Below are 17,548 nucleotides of genomic sequence, written 5' to 3' on the forward strand. Positions count from 1 at the left end.
TAAGAAATATTGGCTTAGTATTCTTTACAATCAGGCATCCGTGTATTGTTCATGGTCCATCAACCTCACATACCTCAGGGCTTTGTGAAACTTGATTTTAAGTGAAAAAGTCCTTCACTATTAATACAGAATTTTACAAATTCAGTGCAGTGTTCTTGGGTAGTTACTTATTAACTGAGCTATTCAGCAATTTTCTGTGCACAGATTAACTGATGTTGAAATTCTTCATTTATCTGTGGTGCTTCCATTATTTACTGGGTCTCCATTATTGTTACCTCTCATCCATGGTAATACTTTGTTGCTGATATGGCACAGTTTTCCTGTTTTGTGTGTGTTAGGAAACCCAAGGGGCATTTCAAAGCCCTTTTGGGAGCATGTTGTCAATAACAAATCTACATGTTGGGTTTGGGTGATGAAGGGGATGACATGGATTATCACCTGTTGTTTCATGTACTGCAAGAATGAATTAATAGTTTGCCCATTTGACCATGGGGACCTCCTATTGGGTGTTGACTTGTCTGCACTAGTAGCGTTTCTGCCATGCTGCCTGTAGGTTAGGCATCTGGATTGTTGGCACAGTGGCAAGGTGTGAAATTGTCACACTAGCATTCCAGATGTTCATCGTGTTACCCTGCTGCAGTCATCACACTTGGGTTGTCCTGCCATCAGGCGGTCCCGCAGTTGGCCTGAGTTCCAAAGTCTTGGTCCGGCGTCGGTTGCTGTTGCTTCTTCCCTGATGTCAGAGCGCCAGAAATTGGGCCAAAAGTCTATGCAGCCCCGGTCAAGGATTTTTACAGGTAAAACCCCAAAAGTTTCAGAAAGAAATTGGCCAACAAAAATTTTGGTTTCCTTAAAAGCTTCTGACAGATTTCACAAAAGGGCCCAAATACAGAAAAAGGGGCAGAGGTCAATCACAAGGCCCTTACAAACCCAATGGGGTACTACCCAGAAAGGAGGAGAAGACAGGCCCAAGCTAGCAGAAGACAAACACAATGACTCAATCTCAAACTACCAAGCAAATCTCTCTTGGCAGCTCCTTGGGAGGAAAATTAGCATTTGCAGACAACTGGCACATCATCACAAAGACAAATGGGTCTAAACATTGTCTCACAAGGATACAGATTCCACTTTCATACCTTGCCAAGATAAAAGGAATGCCAAACCTGCCACCAAATCAATGGGCAGAGGCACAAAAACAAATTACAGCTCTCATGGACATGAGAGCCATTCAACAGGTACCTACACAGGAGCAAGGACAAGGATTTTACTCCAGACTCTTTCTAGTCCCAAGAAAGGCATGGAGACCCATTCTGGATCTTTCAATTCTGAACACCTATCTTCAAGTACCAAAATTCAAGATGCTAACACTACAGCAGCTTCTTCCCATGCTGGGCAAGAATGCTTGGCTAGTAACGTTGGACCTCAAGGAGGCATACCTGCATGTCCCTATCAGACAAAATTGCAAAAGATACCTCTGCTTCATTGCAGGTTCAACCCATTATCAATTCTCTGCACTGCCCTTTGGCTTATCTACTGCGCCCAGGGTCTTCACAAAATGCCTGGCACCAGTAATTGCATACTACAGACAAAGAGGAATTCAAATATACCCATACCTGGACAACTGCCTTATTCAAGCAGAAAGCAAGGACGTTCTTTTAAAGCATCTGGCATTTGTCAAACACCTTCTAAGTTGCCCAGGGTAAACAGTAAACGAAAAGAAATCAAAACTAGTGCCGTCACAAAACATAATATTCCTGGGTGCCAGCTTGAATACAACGGCCCAGATGGCTTATCTCATGCCAGACAAGCAACAACAGCTGACTCAATACTTCAAAATAATGGCAATAACTGCCTGCAAGAAAAATTCTGCAGGCCTTGGGATTCATGGCATCTTGCATACTACTAATACCATTTCAAAACTGCATATGAGGAAATTACAATGGTACCTTAAAAGCGATAACAGCCACAGCTTGGAAACAATGATACCACTCATTCCTGCCTTCAGGAGGAGTTTCTATGGTGGGCACAGGCATGTCACCACAACAAGGGTCAGCCTTTCACCTTACCCACAGCCAGGCAAACTATGACAACAGATGCATCGGACTATGCCTGGGGAGCACACATGGCATGACAGCGCATTCAGGGCAAATGGACTACAGATCAAAGGCTTCTGTGCAGTGTGCTGCAGTCTGAAATGCAAAGCTGAATTACATGGAGAAGAAGGAAGCCAGAGTGTGTGTCACCTGCCACTCTGTACTGCTGAGCAGGCCAAGGAGATGCGTATAATGGGACCCTTGGTTTACCTCTCCATAAATCAATGCAGCCACCATGTGGCCTTATACCAGTATGTTTGGTCCAGATGAGATGTATTGCCCACTTAGTACTAGCAGCAGGCTGGCTTTCCTTAACTGTGTCCTACTCTCTTCTTTTTAAGTCCATTCTGTCCTTTACTCTTGTTTTATAGTTCCTTTTGGTAGCTTGAGCGATGCATGCCTGTTTGCCTTTCCCTTCATTCTGTGCTGTTGTTCTTGTGGTCTTTTTTTGTGACTGCATTTTAACATCTTAGCACCCATTCCTTTCCTGAAATGCTGCTTATTGCATGTACTTTAATACGGCTTTGTAATGTGGTATGCATGCTCTGTCTGAGGATTCATTAGTATTAATATATTTAATCAGATTTTACTTGTATTCATTTTAAACAGCATCTACAGACCTTTACTTAACACATTATTAAGAAATATTGAAACTTAGTATTCTTTGCAGTCAGAGCATCCGTGTATTGTTCATGAGGTCCATCAACCTCCACATACCTCAGGGCTTTGTGAAACTTGATTTTAAGTGAAAAAAGTCCTTCACTATTAAATACAGAATTTTACAAATTCAGTGCAGTATTCTTGGGTAGTTACTTATCCAGCAGGCTATTCAACAATTTTTCTGTTACAATGCTGAATTAACTGATGTTGAAATTCTTCATTTTATCTGTGGTGCTTTATTATTTACTGGGCCTCCATTATTGTTATTTTTCCATCCATGTGTAATACTTTGTTGCTGATATGCTTCCGTTTTCCTGTTTTATTGTGTTAGGAAACCAAGGGGCATTTCAAAGCCCCTTTTGGGAGCATGTTGTCAATAACAAATCTACATGTTGGGTTTTGGGTGATGAAGGGGATGATGACATGGATTTATCACCTGTTGTTTCATGTACTACTAAAGAGCCCAGTTAATAGTTTGCCCATTTGACCAGCGGGGGACCTCCTATTGAATGATGACTTGTCTTTGCACTAGTGAAAGTTTCTGCCATGCTGCCTACATAAGTTGAAGCATCTGGATTGTTAAACTGCATGCACAGTGGCAAGGTGTGAAGTGTCACACTAGCATTCCAGATGTTCCATCATGTTACTGCTGCGGTCATCATGCATGAGGTTTATCCCTGCCATCAAGGCGGTCCATGAAGTTAGCCTGAGTTCCAAAGTCTTGGTCCGGCGTCCGGTTTGCTGTTGCTTCTTCCCTGATGTCAGGCGCCAGGGAAGTACTCCTAAGGAGCATCCGATGACATTTTCAACAGTCTTTTCTTGCCTTACACAGTTGCCAGGCTCTTAAGCAATTCGCAAGTGCGGTTGACTGACGCCTGAGATTTTTCCTAATATTCGAATTTCGGTCCGAAGTCTTCAATAAAAGCTAAGTGATACCCGTTGAGGAACCTTTTTCTTACCCTCAGTCCGATGTCAGAAAAAGTTAACAATTGCATTTCATGTGGGAGGCAAAATACCTCATAAGGACTTCCATTCTTATTGTGTTATTCCTTACCCCTGAGGCCCAGACCCACTGACGTCACAGGTTGTCGGACTTTGTACTAGGTTTAATAAACAAACTATCAAATGATACTGTTTTTGACTTTGCCTGACATTACTTTGATAGGAAATTTAATTGCCTCATCACCCATTGGGAGCAGCCTTGGCAACTTCAACATCTTGCATCAACTTAAGGATAAGGACAAACTGACACAAGGAACAAAGGCCAGACTCCGAAGACTCTGCTGGAGCCTGTCTGGCGGTTCTCTGGTTTTCAGTGAGGGTGCCTCACATGGCCCCTGGCGTGCGCCAGAATTGGAACCCCAGACAGCTCACGCGGATTCTCCGTGCCCGAGTGTGTACTGACCACCGCAGCCATCTTAATTGAGCCCTTCCAACACCGGAGCAGAAGGGAGATCCCGGTGCAGTGAGAAACACGCTTGGTTTGCAGAAGGTGTCTTCCAGTGTGACTTCTGCTCCTGAGGCTAAATCTTATGCTAAGCTTAAAAACTCGCTTTAAAACCAAAAGGCTGTACATCAGTCCGGATTTCAAAGCCCTATGCCTAGGAAACAGATGCTTAAGATGGCTGAAGATTTGATTACCTAATCAGGGGTTCCCATCCCCCTCCAGATAAAAGACCAAGACCAGAGGAGGATTATGCTTCCACTCTGACCAGGTTTTCTAATTTCTACCACAGATTCTTCTGAGGAACAGGGATTTGCACTTTTTCCCCTCCCGCAAAGAGACTGTGATGCTGGGGACTCTATTCCCTCAGCATTTCCCCTGAAGAGACTACTCCGTTGGGAAACTTTGCATACACCATGAGGAACATTTCCACTGGGAAGGCCAGGACTACTCACGTTCTAAAGAAAAGAACAAAGAGTTCCTTTTACTACCCCAGCACAGACCACTTCCTATCCCCCAGTTGGAGACATTGTGGATTATGTGTGCTTGGAGTCTAGTCTAAATCCAGACTCTCTACCTCCTGCTCCAGCCAAACCAGACAGATACTACAGGTACCTACAGCTCACACAGGTTCATTTATAAAAAGCCCTGTGGCTGACCCAGAAACAATTTCCAGGGGTCCCAAAGGAGACTAAAAGCTTCTATGACTGGAATCGCTGTGCCCTCTGAAAGGGATTCCAGAGCTTCCCTAGATAAATGAGAAAGAAGATATATACACCTCAGCTATACAGGCTGTAAGAGCATTAAATTGTCAGTTTCACATGCTGAAATATCAGCGAAAATTCTAATGTCTCAATTAAAACAAAAAATGGGCACACATTCTAGAGCAGTCCGAATTCAAGGAAGGCAGGATCTGTTGCATGCAGCTGAACAGGTGAGCAGCCATACTTTTACAATGATAATGGATTTGATTCATTGGAAGCTTCCTGTCGAGCAACCATTACTGGGTCTGTCATGCGACGTGCATGCTTGGTTAAAAGAACAAACCCTACCTGATCATGTTAAAGCAAAAATTATTGGATGCACCTTTTACAGCAGGATATATTATTTGGTGTCAAAGCGAAAGAGGTTTTTAAAGAAAATGGAGGATAAGGTAAAGGTCTATGCACAGGCGGTCAAGGAGTTTTACAATTTTAACCCCTATGGTTTCAACAGAAATTGGCCAACAAAAATGGTCCTTTTCCAACTTCTGACAGATCACAGAGGGCAAATCTAGATGCCCAAGGGGCAGAGTCAATCACAAGGCCCTTACAAGCCCACCGCCAATGGGGTACTGCTACCCAGAAAGGAGGAGAAGACAGGCCCCATGTGAGCCCCAGAAGACAAACACACAATGACTCAATCCTCAAACTACCAAGCAAATCTCTCTTGGCAGCTCCTTGGGAGGAAAATTAGCATTTTGCTGCAGACAACTGGCAGCATCATCACAAAGACAAATTGGTATACTTAAACATTGTCTCACAAGGATACAGATTCCACTTTCCATACCTTGCCAATGATAAAGGAATGCCAAACCTGCCACCAAATCAATGGGCAGAGGCACAAAACAAATTACAGCTCTCATGGACATGAGAGCCGTTCAACAAGTACCTACACAGGAGCAGGACAAGGATTTTTACTCAAGACTCTTTCTGGTCCCAAGAAAAGACAAAGCATGGAGACCCATTCTGGATCTTTCAATTCTAGATGCCTATCTACAAGTACCAAAGATTCAGGAGATGCTAACTTACTACAGCAGCTTCTTCCCATACCTGGGCAAAAGAATGCTTGGCTAAAATAACGTTGGACCTCAAAGGAGGCATACCTGCACATGTCCTATCAGACAAAATTACCAAAAGATACCTCTGCTTCATTGCAGGTTCAACCCATTATCAATTCTCTGCACTGCCCTTTGGCTTATCTACTGCATTGCCCATGGTCCTTCACAAATGCCTGGCACCCAGTAATTTGCATACTACAGACAAAAGAGAGAATTCAAATATACCCATACCTGGACGACTGCCTTATTCAAGCAGAAAGCAAGGACGTTCTTTTAAAGCATCTGGCATTTGTCAAACACCTTCTAAGTTGCCCAGGGTAAACAGTAAACGAAAAGAAATCAAAACTAGTGCCGTCACAAAACATAATATTCCTGGGTGCCAGCTTGAATACAACGGCCCAGATGGCTTATCTCATGCCAGACAAGCAACAACAGCTGACTCAATACTTCAAAATAATGGCAATAACTCCCTGCAAGAAAAATTCTGCAGGCCTTGGGATTCATGGCATCTTGCATACTACTAATACCATTTACAAAACTGCATATGAGGAAATTACAATGGTACCTGAAAAGCGTATGGACTCAGCACAGCCACAGCTTGGAAACAATGATACCACTCATTTCCTGCCTTCAACAGGAGTTTCTATGGTGGGCACAGGCATGTCACCTCAACAAGGGTCAGCCTTTCACCTTACCCACAGCCAGGCAAACTATGACAACAGATGCATCGGACTATGCCTGGGGAGCACACATGGCATGACAGTGCATTCAGGGCAAATGGACTACAGATCAAAGGCATCTGCATATCAATCAAAAGAAATGCTAGCAGTACAGAAAAAAAAAAAAAATTGCCCTAACAGCTTTCAAGGACCTCTTACACCCAGGACAACTAATAATAAAAGGCAGGACAATACCACAGTAATGGTACATAAACAACAACGGGGCACACATTCCTACCCTCTCTATGCAGGCAAGCAATGACCTTGTGGAACAAAGCACTGTCTTACCAGGTTCAATTACAAGCACAATTCCTGCCAGGAAAGAGAAAACACATTGGCAGCCGACCCAAGCAGAAACATCATGGATCCCCATGGTGGAAACTAGATCCACAAGTATTTGTAATGATAACTCAAAAATGGGGACGCCTTAGACATAGATCTGTTTGCCAACCCCCAAAACTACCAACTTCAAAAATTTTGCACAAGGACATTCCATCCACAAGCTTGGAAAGTGGATGCCCTCTCATTCAGTTGGAAAACATTAACAGTGTATGCCTTTCCTCCACTGCCTCTTCTAGCAAAGGTACTGCTGAAAGTCAGATTAGAGAGGCCACAAATGATACTCAATGCACCAGACTGGCCACGCCAGCATTGGTATCAATTCTAAGGAACGGCCCACGGCCCACCATGGATTTTACCTGCAAATTCCTCACCTATACTCACCCGAGACAATCAGGTTCTACACAGCCAGCTCAAGACTTTAAACCTGGCTGCATGGCAAATTACCTAAACAACCAGCCAACACTTCTATCCAAAGCTTTTATGGATGTCATTCTGGAGGCCAGGAGGCCCAGCACCAGTAAACCTTATTCAGACAAATGGAAAAGATCCAAACATTCCTCAGATTCTACAATATTTAACTGAGATGTTGCACAAAGGACTTTCCTTTTCATCTATTAAGATCCACCCCTCAGCAATTTCAGCTCATTACAACACGGATCCTCCTTTATTCTCACATCCACTCCTAAGACAGTACCTCAGAAGGGCTAAGAACATAAGACCGCCCGGAGGCACCAACACCTACTTGGGATCTCAGCTTTGTTCTGGAAAAGCTTACACTGCCGCCCTTTGAACCAGCTTTTTCAGCTGATTTAAAATTTCTTTCATGGAAGACTGCCCTGCCACTAGCAATAACTTCAGCTAGAATAGTCTCAGAGCTACAGGCACTAAAGGCAGTGGAGCCTTTCCTCATTTTTCATCAAGACAGAGTCACTCTATGAACTAACCCTTCCTTTATGCCAAAGGTGGTATCCAGTGTGGCCCTAAACCAAACCATTCATTTGCCCACCTTTTTCCCAAATCCCCCAGAACAAAGGAGAAAGACTCCTGCACTCTTTGGACATTCACAGGCAATTACATTACTACTTGGATAAAGCTAAGGCTTTCAGAAAATCTGACCAGCTCTTTGTAGCCTATGCTTCAGGATCACAAGGAAAAGCCATCTCAAAACAGACCATTTCAAAATGGATAGGGCATTGCATACGTTTCTGCTACACGCATCATGGGAAACTGGTACCTGCTAATATTAGGTCCCACTCCACCAGGGCTATAGCTACATCAGCAGCCTTTCTCAGGGGGGTGCCAACCAAGGATATTCTGGAAGCTGCAACTTGGAGTTCAGTGCACACCTTCACCAAACACTATCACTTACCTCTGTATTCTAAGACTAGAGCTGGTTTTGTCACTGCAGTTTTGCAGGGCCTACTAGCTTCTTCTAACCCTGTTTAACTCCACTACCGATCCTTAGCTTTGGGATTCAACCCAAGTGTTGCCCAATGACTGGCAGCGAGGGTAACATGATAAACATAGTACAGTTTTATACCTACCATAAATGTAGATGTTCGAGTGTTCACCCTGCTGCAGTCCAGGTTACCCTCCCTCCATCCCCTCTGAACTAGCTGGACTTATCTATACCACTCTATCCTATACAACCTCTGCAAGGTGTATTTGCTTGTGCCTGAAGGTATTGTTTTATTTTTGTATGTTCTTTTTATATAGCTATATATATATACCGCCTTATATATATATATATATATATATATATATATATATATATATATTACCTACCTGTTGAGGGGCACACCCTTGACATCTGGGGCAAGAAAAACTGAAGAAAATGGCGTTGGATGCCTCTTATATGCCACCTGGCGGCTCAGCGTCAGGGAAGAAGCTGACAGCAACTGGCCTTAGGACCAAGACTTTGGAACTCAGGCGACTGCGGGATCGCCTGACAGCCTTGAGATAACCTAAGTGTGATGATTGCAGCAGGGTGAACACTCGAACATCTACATTTATGGTAGGTACAAAACTGTACTTTTCTGCTTGTGAAGTCAGAGCTGGAGGCTCAACAGGGGTGATGAGGTTAAGGAGACACAGGCCCCTAAATCTACCACAGAAATGGGTGGAGACCACTACACTGTAGATTCCTGGCTAATGGTGGCTCTGGATACCCATGTGTACATTGCCAGGAGTGGTGCTGTATTGCACTGGTTTATAAGCCTGTCTCAAAGATTGGGACCTCAAAAATTGTGGGATGACAACTGACTGATCGCTTTACTTCTCAGCTTAAGAGTTAGGTCGAATAGAGGTATTCAGATGGTGTGGTTGGATGGGAGGAACTGCATGTCTGAAAGAAACAGGTGAAATAAATGTGCAGCAGCTACATGGCAAGTCAGTTGAAAACAAGAGCTATGCTCCAAACCTCCACCTGTGTACACACACAATAAAGAAAAACAACTGTGTGCCTTGCACGTTTCCTATTGATCTCACAGCTGATTGCTTGTAGACCTGGATGGTTGGGACAACAGATAACACTTCCATTTTTGACTGCTGCTGATCTTGTCTGTGCTGGAATGTAGTACAGTCCACTTAGAAAGATACTATTTCAAAACAAGATTTATTTCCCCAAATGACCTTATTTGGGGGACAGTCATCCACCCATTGCAATTGTTGTTTGGTACCTATGTGAAATGTCATTTTACTGTGGTGTTTATTGTTGCTTGTTCCCCTAGTCTTGTACTCCGTTTGGTGTATTTTTTGACGGTGAGTTTATAGTTTTATTTGTAGCATCTAAGAATAAACCAAATGTTTTTAATTTAATTGGGAACTGCTTACTGCCTAAATAATTTTTTCATTTCACAAGACATTATCTGACACATTTTCACGTTTATGTGGAAATACTTTCGTATTTTCATTTCATGTGTGATCTAAAATTCAATTACACATTATAATAATATCAGTCAATTTCCATCGTAGTTCTGCTGAGTTCCCTAGTACATACAGTTTTATATTTGTTTGTGTAGACTGCCCTGATTTCCAGTTATGGTTCTTGTTGTACATTCTTACCATATCTTACGCGAGAACAGTGGCTGACTTTCAATTCTTAATAGTGTTTTAGTTTTGGATAATCTTGGTTAGTGTCTTAACTATAGAAGTAAAACAATCAGACTTTGAAAGCCTCCTACATTTGGCAGTAAGTGGGTGCTTCCCATATCTGGGGATATATAAAATTCCTACAAGCTCATGTTGTGGGTCACTGTTCCAATTTTCCCTTAAAACTACCTTCCTCGAGCTGTACTGCTGATCTAACCAGCATATCCTATAACTGAAAAGTTCATCTCTACTTGATTCCCCAAGTAGACTTGATTCTCTATCTATAAAAGCCTAGCATCTTTACTCTCTACAGTACTTGCACCCTTGATAAAGCACTCTTATTATTATAGATAGTACCCCACCAGCCTAAAACCCACTTCCCCGGAGTCAACTTTTGAAAGTCTCTTTATCTACTACTTCCTAGTAATGTCGAGGGATCAGTTGCTAGTGTCCTCTCCAGCTCAACTGAAGTGAACCTGGGAATATTGGAGGCAATATTTTAACTGCCTCATGTACTGAGACAATCTCTCCTTCTCCCACCAAAACACAAATGATACCATCGAGAGATGCAACTATATCGATATGTGACTGGAGAGCTGAGCTCTCTCAACATGGGACTGGCAAGACCAGACAGGAGGAGAAGGTAACCACACACAACTACATACCCAGTCACACATGGTACCATCCTGGCCCCAACTTCAAATCATACATACTCACACAAAGACATACTGAGGCTCTGATCAGAAATTTACCAAAACAGCAGAGGCCACCTCAAAGCAGACACCCAAACAACTACCACCACCTCATTGCTTGACCCAACACATGCAAATAACACATAGACCACACAGTCAGAGTGTCAAACAGTCACAGCCCACTTAAGGCTAAACAAAATGCCAGACACGCACTTGTCATTGGTGATTCCATAGTCAGACACACTGACGTCCTCCGCTCACCCGTAGACTGAGAGTAAAGAGAATGTCACAGTAAGCTGCCAGTGTCAGGCTAGAATCCGCCACATAACGCAGTTAATTTCCAGGTCTCTCTCAACAGCAGGCCATACAAGTGACGGCTCAGTCATTGTCCCCCACGCTGGTGTCAACGACCTGAGACGATGTGCCTCCTTGGACTACATGAAAGGGACATCGAGAGCTCTACTCTGATTATGTAGGCCCAGGCAGGCCTATGACTCCTGACCTTGAGCAGTATCCTACCTTCACCTAGAATGATGCCACAATACAGTGATAAGATGATCAGCTTTAATAATTGGCTTAAATTCTGGTGTCATTCAAAGGGATCCAATGTCTGTCTGCCTGGGATGACATGCTGGACAAGCCACGCTGCTAAGGGACGGCTTGCACCTGTCACCCTGGGCTTCCGGATATTGGCAAAGGCTCTTGCCACCCCATAGTGCCTTTTTAGGCAAGGCTCAAATTCTAAACCTACCACCCTAGAACACCAAAAGGAAAAAACTAAGGGTAATGCTGCTCAATGCCAGAAGTCTCAATCTCAAGATGCACTCGAGGCCCTTCTCAATATGGAGAACATCGATGTCTGTGCTGTGACAGAAACCTGGTTCAAGGCTCCTGAGAGCACCCCAGCACTAACAGGTTTCACCTCATATCATGCTCCGCCCCAAAATCCGGACAACACCAAGAAAGGAGGGGTGTCCATATTCATAAAGGACACCCACACCTCAAGGTTGGTGGCAACGCATGATGCATCGGAGACCATCCAGGTGCAATTAACCATAGGCAAGACTGCTCTGCAATTTGTAGCATGTTACAGGCCACCCTCTCAAACTCAGGAACCTCACATGGCCTTCCTGAAAACATTGGAGGGATAAATGTATCTCCAAACACCATCATACTAGGTGACTTTAACTACCCTAATATAGACTGGGAACACTACTCAAGCCCAACACTCTAACCCAAAGATTCCTGGAGTTCATAAACTCAAATGCCATGGAACAACTAGTCACCATCCCCACAAGAGGAGAAAACATACTTGATCTCATCATCACGAACATGGGATCAAAATGTTCAACACCGAAGTATACCCCTCACTGGTGAGATCAGATCATAAACTAATCTCGCTGGAGGTCCTCATCCCGCCCCACCTGAAACAAAAAGACCACAGTGAAAAACTTCTCAAAAGCCGATTTCACACTTCTAAAACTAGTGTGGTCTCCTTTAAGGCCCCTGAGCCAGTGGTAAACATTACTCAAACCGCTGAATCACTTACAAATGCCTTCTACCAGCACCTACAGGACTGCATGGATCAGGCAATCCCAAACAAAACTAAGACTCTCTGTACGCCAAAGGTCTATCCAAAGCTTTTATGGATGTCATTCTGGAGGCCAGGAGGCCCAGCACCAGTAAACCTTATTCAGACAAATGGAAAAGATCCAAACATTCCTCAGATTCTACAATATTTAACTGAGATGTTGCACAAAGGACTTTCCTTTTCATCTATTAAGATCCACCCCTCAGCAATTTCAGCTCATTACAACACGGATCCTCCTTTATTCTCACATCCACTCCTAAGACAGTACCTCAGAAGGGCTAAGAACATAAGACCGCCCCGGAGAGCACCAACACCTACTTGGGATCTCAACTTTGTTCTGGAAAAGCTTACACTGCTGCCCTTTGAACCAGCTTTTTCAGCTGATTTAAAATTTCTTTCATGGAAAACTGCCCTGCTACTAGCAATAACTTCAGCTAGAAGAGTCTCAGAGCTACAGGCACTAATGGCAGTGGAGCCTTTCCTCATTTTTCATCAAGACAGAGTCTCTACTGAACTAACCCTTCCTTTATGCCAAAGGTGGTATCCAGTGTGGCCCTAAACCAAACCATTCATTTGCCCACCTTTTTCCCAAATCCCCAGAACAAAGGAGAAAGACTCCTGCACTCTTTGGACATTCACAGGCAATTACATTACTACTTGGATAAAGCTAAGGATTTCAGAAAAATCTGACCAGCTCTTTGTAGCCTATGCTTCAGGATCACAAGGAAAAGCCATCTCAAAACAGACCATTTCAAAATGGATAGGGCATTGCATATGTTTCTGCTACACGCATCATGGGAAACTGGTACCTGCTAATATTAGGTCCCACTCCACCAGGGCTATAGCTACATCAGCAGCCTTTCTCAGGGGGGTGCCAACCAAGGATATTCTGGAAGCTGCAACTTGGAGTTCAGTGCACACCTTCACCAAACACTATCACTTACCTCTATATTCTAAGACTAGAGCTGGTTTTGTCACTGCAGTTTTGCAGGGCCTACTAGCTTCTTCTAACCCTATTTAACTCCACTACCCATCCTTAGCTTTGGGATTCAACCCAAGTGTTATGACTGCAGCAGGGTAACATGATGAACATAGTACAGTTTTATACCTACCATAAATGTAGATGTTCGAGTGTTCACCCTGCTGCAGTCCAGGTTACCCTCCCTCCATCCCCTCTGAACTAGCTGGACTTATCTATACCACTCTATCCTATACAACCTCTGTGGTGTATTTGCTTGTGCCTGAAGGTATTGTTTTATTTTTGTATGTACTTTTTTATATAGCTATATAGATATATATATATATATATATATATATATATATATATATATATATATATATATATATATTGCCTACCTGTTGGGGGCACCTGACATCTGGGGCAAGAAAAACTGAAGAAAATGGCGTCGGATGCCTCTTATATACCCCTGGCGCTCTGACGTCAGGGAAGAAGCGACAGCAACTGACGCCGGACCAAGACTTTGGAACTCAGGCCGACTGCGGGACCGCCTGACGGCAGGATAACCCAAGTGTGATGATTGCAGCAGGGTGAACACTCGAACATCTACATTTATGGTAGGTACAAAACTGTACTTTTCTGCTTGTGAAGTCAGAGCTGGAGAGCTCAACAGGGGTGATGAGGTTAAGGAGACACAGGCCCCTAAATCTACCACAGAAATGGAGTGGAGACCACTACCTTAATAGATTCCTGTGGTGGCTCTGGATACCCATGTGTACATTGCTGAGAGTACTGTATTGCACTGGTTTATGCAAACCTGTCTCAAAGATTAGGACCTCAAAAATTGTAGGATGACAACTGACTGATCGCTTCTTCTCAGCTTAAGAGTTAGGTCGAATAGAGGTATTCAGATGGTGTGGTTGGATGGGAGGAACTGCATGTCTGAAAGAAACAGGTGAAATAAATGTGCAGCAGCTACATGGCAAGTCAGTTGAAAACAAAAGCTATGCTCCAAACCTCCACCTGTGTACACACAATAAAGAAAAACAACTGTGTGCCTTGCACGTTTCCTATTGATCTCACAGCTGATTGCTTGTAGACCTGGATGGTTGGGACAACAGATAACACTTCCATTTTTGACTGCTGCTGATCTTGTCTGTGCTGGAATGTAGTACAGTCCACTTAGAAAGATACTATTTCAAAACAAGATTTATTTCCCCAAATGACCTTATTTGGGGGACAGTCATCCACCCATTGCAATTGTTGTTTGGTACCTATGTGAAATGTCATTTTACTGTGGTGTTTATTGTTGCTTGTTCCCCTAGTCTTGTACTCCGTTTGGTGTATTTTTTGACGGTGAGTTTATAGTTTTATTTGTAGCATCTAAGAATAAACCAAATGTTTTTAATTTAATTGGGAACTGCTTACTGCCTAAATAATTTTTTCATTTCACAAGACATTATCTGACACATTTTTCGTTTGTAAATTTTCATTTCATGTGTGATCTAAAATTCAATTACACATTATAATAATATCAGTCAATTTCCATCGTAGTTCTGCTGAGTTCCCTAGTACATACAGTTTTATATTTGTTTGTGTAGACTGCCCTGATTTCCAGTTATGGTTCTTGTTGTACATTCTTACCATATCTTAACGAGAACAGTGGCTAGACTTTAATTCTTAATAGTGTTTTAGTTTGGATAATCTTAGGTTAGTCTTAACTATAGAAGTAAAACAATCAGACTTTGAAAGCCTCCTACATTTGGCAGTAAGTGGGTGCTTCCCATATCTGGGGATATATAAAATTCCTACAAGCTCATGTTGTGGGTCACAAGTTGGGCTAGGAGAGGCTGCTCATTCCTTGTATCTCTCATTTTTCTTCTAGTGATTGCACAGTTGAAACTTGCTCCTAATCTTCAGGACAGAAATGTGCTGGAGGTTCAACCAGGGCATCCAAACATGAAAAAGGGAAGAACTGGAGCCTATCTCCGCTTTCCTTATGATGCGGGGTGTCTGAGGGGTACCTATGGCAAGGACTAGAGCATAGGTCCCTTGCATGATCCCAGGTAATGTTGGAGCATGGAGAGGAGGTAAACAAGTTGGAGGCTGGATATTTGTACATCTTTCTTCTTATAACATATCCTTTGAAATAAAGTTTTAGTCCTCACTTGCTGCCAGCTCACCATGTACTAAAGAGTTGAGCTTGCTCCGGTCTGTATTTGATAACAGGACTACAAGAAGTGCTATCCAGCATCTATCATGGGAGTGAGTATCCCACATTAAAACAACTAGAATGTAATCACAAAACTGTCTGCTCTCGAAGAAATCCATGGAGTCCCCCTGGCACTTTCCCTGTGGTGACATTCAGAGTTGAGGACTTTTTCCCTAACCAAGTCCAGTGGTGTTTGTATCCTAGGTTACAGTGGAGATAATGCCGCTTGTTCTTCTATTTCTGAGTTGTCTAAGATGAAGGAGAAGAAGTTCTCCTCTCCCTTAGTAGAATGAGTTGAACCCCCATGCATCTAGCAGATGCATCTTTTTCTCTCTCTGTTGTATTGGCCATGTCAGCGAGGAGGGTAACTTCAGTTTGTTTGACTCCCCCCCCCACACACACACACACACACACACAGTACTTTAGTCAGAAAGAAGGAAGCATTGTCCAGAATAGGGAACCCAGAGCAAGTGCTTGCCTCTACAAACTGTACACGACAATTAGGATGTTGGGCAGACTTGTGCTTCCTGAGTTCTGAGTACAGAAAGTGCACTTCTGGGCCTTCCAGAAAGTAATGCTGTTTTCGCACAACTGTCTTAGCACTCTCACTCCAAACTGCATAGCAAGCACCATCCACTGAGTTTCATTGTTTCCAGTGCATGGCCTTCAATCAAACCCATGTGGGCAAATGTAGTCAAGCCAGAACCTGTACATTGTGGAACCGTCTCATCCAAGAAGGCAGTTGTGCTGGTGTGGCAGCTACAATCTTGACTGCTGTTCAGGACTGTTCAAGATGGGTTGATTCTCTGAGATTTTATCATTGTCAGAGACTCTTTAGTCATGGACTGTCTTATCTCAGATCTGTTAAGCGCCAGCTCCACCAGAAAGAGCCCCGTTCGAAGACCATTCTCTACAGAGCTGTTGGGACAGACAATGTGCTTTACTTGATGGTTGGAAACTGTTCCTTTAGAAATAGGGAAGGAGTTTTACTGCTGCTTGTTCTTAGTTCAGTAGAAGTAGAGAGATATCTTCCCCATCCTGGATCTCAGTGATTTAATACATCATTTAGCTGATAGTGATCTTCAGTGAGCCATGACCTTGCAGCTACATAGCACCTGGATGCTGTTGCTAGACTTGAAAGGAGCCTTTTACTCATCGGTACTTTAGGGGCTTCACACAGAAGGTTACTTTAGTCTGTTTTGGCACCACTTTCTGCATATAGTACAATTATTTGGTCTAGCCTTTGCTCCCAAAATGTTTACCAAGATTCTAGCCATTGTGAGTCTTGCAGGAAAGGAAATCTGTGTTCCTTCTCCTGGTTAGGTAGCTCTTTGGGATCTCATCTAAGGACTCCATGGTAGCATTCTTGACTTGGGGAGCTACTGTGGTTGCTGCCCCTGGTGACATTCCTGATTTGGGAGAAAGCTTTTCTAAGCCTAATTCAGGATCATATATATTTGACAGAGATGAATGTGCTTTTAGTATCTGTCTTTTCTGGTCTTAGAGAGTGTTCAGAAGGTCATATTTCTGTCATCTTGGGTGATGACAAAATAGTTGCCCAGCTGAGACTCACATGCATCTTCTGACCTTTGAAGTTGGCTGTAATCTTTCTTCAATATCTGTTTGCATGGCGTAGGATGTAAGTGTTGCATTAGGTAGTGAGGTTTCATTGGTTGCAGACTCGCATCACAGATGTCCTTATCTCACATTGGAGCAACAGACTATCCCCATGTTTTGGCATAGCCCCTTTCCCGTAGTACAGCCCATCACAGATTCTGACTTTGTATGCTTTTTAGTAGGTTGAAGAACCTAGTGGTGCTCCTCAGTGGAACATTTGAAGTGGATCCCCCAGACAAGGCTTCACATGTACTAGCTGAGTCCTCTGAATGAAGAGCTGAGAGCAGACCTTTTTATGGCTTCAGTTAGTC

The 17,548-nt window shown here is 43.3% G+C and overlaps 1 protein-coding gene across 1 annotated transcript in view; it reads left to right on the top strand.

Moving 5' to 3' along the window:
• The window catches only part of ZFYVE9 (zinc finger FYVE-type containing 9), a 1,427,803-nt gene that overhangs the window by 578,269 nt on the left and 831,986 nt on the right, over positions 1–17,548 (top strand). The gene's annotated exons all lie outside the window — the stretch shown is intronic.

This window comes from Protopterus annectens, chromosome 10.part0 (assembly GCF_019279795.1).
Source record: "Protopterus annectens isolate FY-2018-M chromosome 10.part0, PAN1.0, whole genome shotgun sequence".
Taxonomy (NCBI): domain Eukaryota; kingdom Metazoa; phylum Chordata; order Ceratodontiformes; family Protopteridae; genus Protopterus; species Protopterus annectens.